Source organism: Camellia sinensis, chromosome 7 (genome assembly GCF_055761805.1).
Source record: "Camellia sinensis isolate YWXY chromosome 7, ASM5576180v1, whole genome shotgun sequence".
Classification (NCBI taxonomy): domain Eukaryota; kingdom Viridiplantae; phylum Streptophyta; class Magnoliopsida; order Ericales; family Theaceae; genus Camellia; species Camellia sinensis.
The window spans coordinates 180,059,329-180,069,223 of record NC_138967.1 but is presented as its reverse complement, the minus strand read 5'-3'; the positions used below and the strand labels follow the sequence as shown (position 1 = coordinate 180,069,223).

The following is a 9,895-nucleotide window of genomic DNA, read 5'->3' as shown; positions in this document are numbered from 1 at the left end:
AAAAAAAATAGTCTAAAAACAGTTTTTAAATAATCAAACCAAACAAAGCCTTGTTTTTCTAAAAAATAAAAATTGAAAACAAAAAAACAAAAACACAAAAACACAACCAAGCAAGAACTTAACTTAGGTGTTTTCCTGATCCTTTGGAATCAATCTTGAAATTGTTGAAATTTTTTTGCATTGTATCAATACACCAAATCAACAAATCGACATGGAAGATAGAACTCTTACCGGGCTTCAAGAACTGAAACCATCACATCGTTCAGCAAACATATTTCTGGGATTTTGAATGATGTCCAATCAGGCACACTTGGAGAAGGTAGAAGCACAAGTTCATTGCTAAGCACTGATACAACACTAGACATGGTACACCTATCAACTGCACTTTCTTGAACACAAAGAAGTCCAGTGTTTATGTACCTCAACAGCATATGTGTAGAAGGTATGTCTCCCAATATTGGTTCCTTCAGGTCGTGTCCCATGCCACTCTTCCACAAGTCCCATGCCTGATGAATATTAGACAGAAAAGTATATCTCATTGTGAATCCTTCAAAGACAAAAAAAAAATAATAATAATAATAATTTGGAAAGGTAGAAAAAGGCATGATAAATGCAATAGTATTCTGGTGCTCACATATCCAAAAAGATTTATGGAGTTAGTTAGATAAAAGCGTATTTTTTTTTTGCCACTCAAAATCTCTAACAACGAGACTCCAAAGCTGAAGACATTAGATTTGATTGAGAAAAGACCATCCAAAGCATACTCAGGTAATATATAACCACTAGATTCATGTATTAAATTGAATCGTTTAGTAACCCTAAAGATATCAATGCATGCAACAACAACAACAACAACAAAAAACAAAAAACAAAAAAAGATGTTTTGGTGCAGAGGCACATAAATTATGTTTTACTCACTAAGTGCCAACAATTCGATTTGTTGCTTGTGATCCATTTCCATTGAAAATTCTTGCCATCCCAAAATCGGTAATTTTTGGGTTCATATCTTTATCCAACAAAATGTTGCTAGTTTTTAATCTTTTCATCTCTTTCAATGCAGCAGCCCAGTAGCCTCACAAGATTCTTGTGTTGAAGTTTTACTATGAGCATAGCCTCATTCTGTAATTCCTCCAATCCTTGTCCAGATTTTCTTGAAAGCCTTTTCACGGCCACCTCATATCCTTTTAGTAACTTTCCCAGATATGGAACCTCATTAATTTTCTTTGTATTCTTTGGAAAACTAACATCAAATACTATTTGAAAGTAATATTTTAAGTATAAAAAACTCTATGCACCTATTGGGACTCCACTACTTAGTAGTGTTCAACATCCCAAAAGCATCACAGTCAGTGATGTTGAATGTCACCTTGTAAACAGGTCCAAAACCAGCCTCCCCAAGCTTATTTGCATCAGAGAAGTTATCGGTAGCAGAAGATGCACTTAAAAAAACTGAACAACGGTAAAGCAACTTCCTTCTTCCCACCAATAAGATCCTTACTGGCATCATTTAGTGTGCAGTTGGCAGCTCCAATGCTTGTGCCAACATCGAATAACAGTAAATCCTCCCCTGCTTGGCAAAAAATACAGGGGCTAATTTTTATTTTTGAATTATATTACGGCATTTGAACCTATATAGAAGCACAATGACTAATTTTTAGTTACTAATAAAAATGCAGTCCCTTGAATTGGTTCAGTTTTATGTTCCAAGAGTGAAATTCAAACCTTTGTTTTGTGACTTTATCCTCCTCAACATACAATAAAACAAGTGTCATAGAAACTGCAAGTGCTAGAATAAACCATTTCCACCTCTTCCTTCTTGAATCTGCAAAAAGAGTTCCAAAATCAATGTAATTAATTGTTGTCCCCATGCCACCAAAACAATTGCAACAATTCCATTATTCTTACCTTCACTAAGAAACGCAGAAGCAGAAAGTTTCAGATAGAAATCACTCCTATCAAGGTCATCATCTTTCAGTTGTTCAACGTTAAAGAGATCTTCACTCCATATTGAACACCCATCACTGCCATAAGGAAAAGCAGAGCACGAGCAGATATTGAAAAGCACCTCTATCTTGCAAAACTATCGGATTGAAAGGGAGTCTTACTTTAGGTATCCAAACAAACTGGTCACTCTGTCCATTGGCTTGACTATCATTGCCACATTGTAAAGGGGCTTTCCTCACGTACCCTCCCGACACATCTCCTGCACTCCAATTTTGTTCAGAATGGGGTTCAAAACCCAGCAAACATTGGCAAAATGGAAGGGCCTTGTAAGAGTTTATGTATATAGAAAGAGAGAGAGCAAGTGAATAAATGAGATGTTATTGATATATTGAATGTTATACACGGTCTCCTTTATGTAGGAGAAAATGGCCTAAGTGGTATACACACTATACAAAACAACATCATGGCCTAAAGGGAAAGTGGTCACCGAAAGGGGAAAGTATACACTAAGAAGACAACATTATTAAAGCTAGTTGGTGTTTTACAGCTAATATATATATGCACTAACATATAATACATATACTAACAGCCCTCCTCAAACTCAAGGAGGATAGGTACTAACCAACTTGAGTTTGGAGAGAGTAACAAAACAAGAAAATAAACTGACAAATAAAAGTGGATAGGAGACAGTGTATGGTTGTGTCAAATCGTTGTTGAGACACGGTATGGTCGTGTCACACCGTTGGAGAAGACACTGTATGGTCGTGTCGGACCGTTGTAACAGATAATGGCTGGACAGTTTACGAAGTCATGCCGGACCAATGTAGAAGCTAACCGGAATCAATGTCGGGACAGTTTATGGGGTCATGCCGGACCGTTGTAGAAGCTGACCGGAATCAATGTCGGGATAGTTTATGGGGTCATGCCGGACCGTTGTAGAAGTTGACCGGAATCAATGTCGGGACAGTTTACGGGGTCATGCCGGACCGTTGTAGAAGATTGTGGTGGTGCACCAAGGAGGTGACTTAGGGAGTGCGCCATGGGGTGGCTTGGGTGGTTCCTATGGTATATAACCATGCTCATTAGCTTGGGTGGTTCGCATGGTGTGTAACCATGCTCACAATGATATATGTATAACCCCCCCTCAAACTCAAATATGTGTGAAGATAGAAACCTATTTGAGGTTGAAACAAAGGGATTGATAAAGTGGAGCAAAATAGCTCAATACAGAGTGAAGAGTATATATATATATATATATTTTTATATATATATATATGAAAAACGAAAATGATAAATACGGGATAAGAAGAAGAAAAAGAAAAATAACTTGTCAAAAGGCTGAGGGACATGCCATGTGGGTGTCATGATAAGAAAAGGCAAAAGAAAGAAAAAAAGAGGAAAATTCAAATAGGAGTGGAGACAGGTTGGGTGGTATTTGGTGGAAAGAAGAAGATACATGACCAGCAGGATGATTAGGTTTTGGGGGTGGGAAAAAGTAAAGTGAGAGAGAGAAAATCTGTTTGCCAGATTGAGAGAGAGAGAGTGGGTGTAAAGTGAGAGAGACTGGGAAAAAGAGATTCATGGAGGCCGTGTGTGTGTGATGACAGTCGGTGGTGTGGTGTGTGATGGTTGTCTGTATCAGTGTGTGTATATGCTGTGTGTATGAGCTTTGTGTTGTTGATGAGGTTTTTTTTTTTTTTGTTTTTTGTTTTTTTTTTTGGTGGTGTGTTTGAGTGTCTTCTCTCTCCTAACCGAGAGTGAAAGAGAGAGAGAGACTGACATAGGCTAAAAAATTAAAATAATAATAATAAATCTAGAGTAAATACAGATATTTAAGGGCATTTGGGACCGCCTAATCTCTCTCTCTTCGTCTTTTTATAGCCTTAGAGAGAGAGGGATGATCTCCAGGTGTGTATTCTGGGTTTGATGGGCTCCGGCTGAGGGTGGCGCCATGGCTGGTTTGCTCTGTATACTCAGTATGTTTTGTGCCGCTGGTGGTCTTGTGCTGCCGGTGGTGTTGGTGTTGATTGTTAGCCTCAAGCTTCAACAATGGTAGCATGGTTTCGGCATTGGAGCTCGAGTGCATGGGTGGTCTGCGTGGTGTCGCCAGTGTTCATTCGGCGGAGCCACCGTCTAGCATGGCAAGTGTTGGTGGCGGTGCTTTCTTGCTCCTTCAATTATGGATTCTCCGTGATTCAGCTGCTGGTGTAACCAACCCGTGCGCTGTGTGTATGCAAGAAGAAGTTGTGTTGCATGTGTCCACCAACTTCACCAACCCAGCCCCCCTCAGAGAGAGAGAGAGAGATCAGGTTGAGGGAGAGAGCCGTGGGCCTCGTGTTTGTGTTGTCTGAGTGTTGTGTGTTTTTTTTTTTGGTTGTCTAGGTGGTCTCCGACAGGCGAAGTTCACCTGGTATCGTAGTGCCGGCATCGCTACAGTGAGCGTGGCAAACCCAGTGGCCGTGATAAGCCCACAATATTGCACACCGTACCCAGTTAATCTAACCATCGTGAGGAAGCGCTCCTGACCATAACAGAGGGCAACTTCGCAGTCACCGATGACAATGGAAACATCATGTTCAAGATCAAAGGCAAGACTGAGTACCATCCATGGATTGGTGTTAGGAGGAAGAAGCATAGATGCACAAAGGGCAAGTGACCCTACCTTCATCCACCCATCTATCCAAGCAATCTCTGTGAAACACATGACTACAGTTGCACAGATCTTTGTTGATTTTATCAGCGGAATAGGTTGAGGTCTGGCGGGCGGCCAAGGCGAAGCTGCCGCCCGCCGGTGAAGCGAAATTACTAGGTTCTTAACCTAGCTCTGATACCATGTAAGGGTTTATGTATACAGAAAGAGAGAGAGCAAGTGAATAAATGAGATGTTATTGATATATTGAATGTTATACACGGTCTCCTTTATATAGGAGAAAATGGCCTAAGTGGTATACACACTATACAAAACAACATGATGGCCTAAAGGGAAAGTGGTCACCGAAAGGGGAAAGTATACACTAAGAAGACAACATTATTAAAGCTAGTTGGTGTTTTACAGCTAATATATATATGCACTAACATATAATACATATACTACAGGCCTTTTGACTGCAAATTCTAAAAGCCCCACAGTAGGCATAAACCTCACACTGCTGGATCAGTTGAGACCAAATCAAACCCCATTTATGAGTAGTTTCAGACCACGACTGCAGCTAAAGTTTCCCTGATACATCCAACACAAATATACTCGTCACGGAAGCATCAGTAACAGAGGAAGTGAAATTGCTCCACCACGGGCTGAAAACATAGGTGATGTGTATATTGCGAGCTCTCATATCAGGGATCATTGGGAAACTTTGTCCAGTCCATACCCCACTAGTCCAATACCTTTGAGATCCCTTCTTGATGAAGAAATGGGCGTGCCTTGAGGATCAAATTCCAGAGAGAAAACTCCAGGGCCAGGGTTTTCCGTGCTTTTCCAGGACATCAAAGACCAGGTTTTTCTATTTGATCACATTATAACCAAGCTTCATTCCAGGCAAGAGAGTATGTGAAGGGTAGTCAAAGCTTTGCCATAGTAACTCACCAGATGTCCCGTCTCTCAAAACAAGATTTCCTGAATCCAAAAGGGTAGCACTAGTGTTACCATTTGATGATATGTTAGTCAACATGTACAAAAATTTTCCCTTCTCTATCGCGAGGTTTCCATCAGCGCTGATGCTAAGAGCCGCAGAAGAATCTGTGAGTGAGCATTCTCAGTTGGCTACCCAAACAACAGTTTGTACCGAAATTCTTTTGTACCATATGGCCACATAGTAATTCATTGTAGAGCTCCCGTTCCCAGGACTGAAGAATCCCAACTCGAAGACATTTCCTGCAGATGCAATGGTGTCGGAATCGGTGATTAACTGTCCTGGTAAGATTGTATCTGTTGAGGCATCAGCAAGCCACAAACATGAAGAAATTAACAGGAAAACAAAATGAGCATATGTTGTCATCCTTGTATTATTGGTGTTAGCCATTGGATTTTCATGGTCGACTCCGTAATATATAAAGTCCATAGCATATGCTTGTTAGCTCATTCATATACAATGGTGGACGCATTTCATAACAGATTAAAATTCTTTGGACAATTTTTAAAAGGATTAAGTTTCCGTCAGTACAAGCCAACATCAGAATTAAAAAATGTGGAATAATATAATTAATATAATTCCAGACATGTTCTGCCTTATAAATCCACAAACCCACCTAGGAATCTACCTTAACTTTTCTTTAGAATAACATATTTTGTATTGCTGGACCGTCATTGAATAGATATATTCATCCTGACAGGCAATGTTTTGCATATATTTCAAAGGCTTTATGAATCAACCATGATTTATTCATAATTGCCAATTTGGGAAGCAAAGCATACATTATATAATCAACATTGTGAGCAGAAGCAGTACATATATTCTCAAAATTTTGGAATATGAATATAGAAAACCTTAACCCTCATCAGAAACTGAGAAAACATGGGCAAATTTCTGACAAAAACATAATTGATTTTAGTTCTTTTCTATTACAAGGACTTGAGAAAAGAAAACCAAAGGAAATTGGTAAATAAGTCCAGTCAACTGAGTCTATTGCAAACAATTTCTAATAATTAGGTGATTTCTGTTCCTCCTCCATTTAGACTAATCAGATTAGGAGTTTTTGTATCCTTTTTTTTTAGCATCATCAGTATTCTAATCAACCAAACAGAGTATGATCACGGATTATACATCCAAATTCCGACTGAAATAAAAGCATTATAAAATAATTAAAAATCCTTGGTTGCAAGGGAATTTTCATCAGATACTAGAATTTTTCTTTTTTTTATTGGCCAAACACAATCTGTCTGGTTTGGAATTTTCTAAAACCGAATTTTCATTTTTAGTAAATTATTTTAAAATTTTAATCAATTTTTTTTAAATTTTTTAAATCCACTTAATTTAGATACAGTTAAATATATATATATATATATAATTTATACAAAAATCTTTAAAAAAAATTCATTAAAATACAACAAAATATGAAAATGTACCCACACAAAAGAAAAAAAAATTTTGGTCGTATTCAATAAGTTTTTAAAAAGATTTTTACACAAATTTTCTATTTTGATTAAAAATAAATAAAAAATATGAATTAAAAATATAAAAAAAAAACTCCAAACCAAATAGATTTTAATTCATTTTCTCCCTAAACCCTAAACCTTAGGGGTGTAAATCTGGCCCGGCTTGGCTCGGCCCATGTCGGGCCTTGCAGGCTCCAGCCAAAATTCGGGCTGGGCTATGGGCCAAAAAATTAGGCTCTGGCCTAGGGGTATTCTAACCTTGGGCAGGCCGGTGGGGTCGGGCCTCAGGCCGGACTAGTGGGCCTGGGCCTACCCTTGGGCTTGGGCAAGTCTGATAATTTTTTTTTGTTTTTTTTAATTTTTTTTACCAAAATTTTATTATTTTCCACTAAAAAAGACACTGAGTTTCAGACAAGTTGGGCCTTGAGTGGGCCGATGGGTTGGGTTACGAACCAAGCCGAGCCGGGTCAGGATTCAAATGATGGCCCAAGTCCAGACCCAAACAGGCCTAAACGGGCCGGGCCTATCCCAGGCCATGGGCCATTTTTACACTCTTACTAAACCCATATAAATATATAGATAGGGGATTTTAACATATATACAAAAAATGTTTTAAAAAATTCATTAAAATACAACAAAATATGAAAATACACCCCCAAAAAAAATTGTCGTATTCAATGAATTTTTTTTTTTTTTTAATTTTTAAGAAAATTTTCTATTTTGATTAAAAATAAATAAAAAATATGAATTGAAAAAAAAAACTCCAAACCAAACAGATTTTAATTCATTTTCTCCCTAAACCCTAAACCCATATAAATATATAGATAGGGGATTTTTAACATTTGTACAAAAATCTTTAAAAAAAAATCATTAAAATACAACAAAATATGAAAATGTACACACACACACACACACAAAAAAAATGTTGTATTCAATGAATTTTTTGAAATATTTTTACACATATTTTATATTTTGATTATAAAAAAAATAAAAAAATACGACTTTGTGTTAATTGGGAATATTCTGCATATGATAGGTAACTTTTGGCTTTGAACCTTTTGTAACACCCCAAAAATGCAAATCATAATTATCTGGATTACCCATGTGTTAATTGCGGATTATATGATTTAATTTGTGTATATCTGTCCAAATTGGGAAATTATCCGTTTAGAATACGACTTTGAAACTGAAATTGACGGCCGAAATGGGTTCAGAAACTGAAATGGAGTATATGAATATGTTAATTGGAATTTTTAGAATCATCTGAGCAATTTAATTAAAAATTGATTTCGTCTGATTCGTAAAGTCATGTTTGACTCTTATTATATGTATTGAGTTTAGAGATGGATAATTAGAGCTTAGTTCACATTAGTGGAATTAAATTTAGTGTAATTGAGATCATAATATGTTGAAAATTAATTTAATTAAAATGAATTTGTTATAATTTAATTCAAGTAATTAATTAGCCAAAAATGTACGTAAGTATAAAGAAGGACTTGTTTTTCTACTCACCCATTTAATAAGAAATATGAGAGGTAGTGGGCATTGTTGAGCCACACGTAAAGAGAGAGAGATAGACTTCAGGGAGGGAATTCAAGAAGGAGAAGAGGAGAAAGAAAAGAATTACTATTCACAAATCAACCCTTTATGGTAAGAATTCTCTTCTAAATTCTTGAAATTGAGATGTTACACTCATGAATTTATGGAATTTAAGTTTAATTAAGAAGGAATCAAGCCTAATTGTTGTTTTTATGGGGTAAAATGAAGTAGAATATACGAATGAACAAGATAAGGAAGAAATTGTAAGGGTTGAGCTCATATTAGGTACATGCATGGTAGATTTGAAGAATTTAGTTCAATATTTTGACATGCATGTTTCATTTCATGAAATTCTTGTTTAACCACTTATTTTCTTACATGATTTCTATGGCTCATAAGGATTACCAAAGAATTTCCTCACGGATTTTTAAGTTGAAGCTTCTAACTATATATTTTATGTTTTTACAATTTGATTGAAGTTTTGAGCTTTCAATTGGCAAATTGGGTTTGTTTTTGAAGTTGTGATTGTGTTTGAAGATGGAAATTCATGTCCGTATTTTTAAGTTTTCTTGCATGGCTTAAAGAATTTTCCATGAAAGATGAATTTGGAACTCAAACAATATATGTTCTATGATTTCATATTTTAATTAAAGTTTGTGCTCTTTTAACTGAAAATTTGGGTTTCGTTTTGTAATCATGATTTTTATTTGAAGTTGGGAATTCATGATTTTTATACTTGAATATGCTTCCGTCCAAGAAATTTGATCATCTCATGGACAAATTAATTTCGTACACATGATCTTTTACTTGGTCTCTCATAATTTCAAAAAAATTCTCATTTAAAAGCTTGAATTGAAGCTTGAACATACATTTTATGATTTATAATTGCTTTACATATTTTCGGTTATAAATTGAACAATTGAATTTGGTTATAAACTTATGGGTTGTATTTGATGATTGAAAATTAAAGTCCAAGCTTATTTTTGTGGATTTTGGGATTGAATTATACAAAAAAGAATGAAAGTTAGAACTGAGCCAGAGAAACCAAATAGAAATCAAGTAATCGAATTGAATAGAATTGTAAGAGTATGAATGTAATTGAATTGTTGTGCTTGAATTTATTTGTTTAGGTCAGGCGCCGCATCGTATTGCAACTTTAGCACGTATTTTGAGAAGCCCGCTACGAGTAACACTGTTGTAAAGCTATGTTCCTTTATAATTATTTTCTGATTGATAAAAATGTATTGTTTTACTGAAATGATAATGTTTATTGATGAATGATTGTCCTATTTTGCGAAACTGTACGCGTGTTATTGCTAT

The 9,895-nt window shown here is 36.1% G+C and overlaps 1 pseudogene; it reads right to left on the bottom strand.

Moving 5' to 3' along the window:
• Positions 1 to 227: 227 nt before the first annotated feature.
• Positions 228 to 5,963, bottom strand: LOC114268969 (receptor-like serine/threonine-protein kinase SD1-7; annotated as a pseudogene).
• Between the last annotated feature and the right edge of the window lie 3,932 nt (positions 5,964 to 9,895).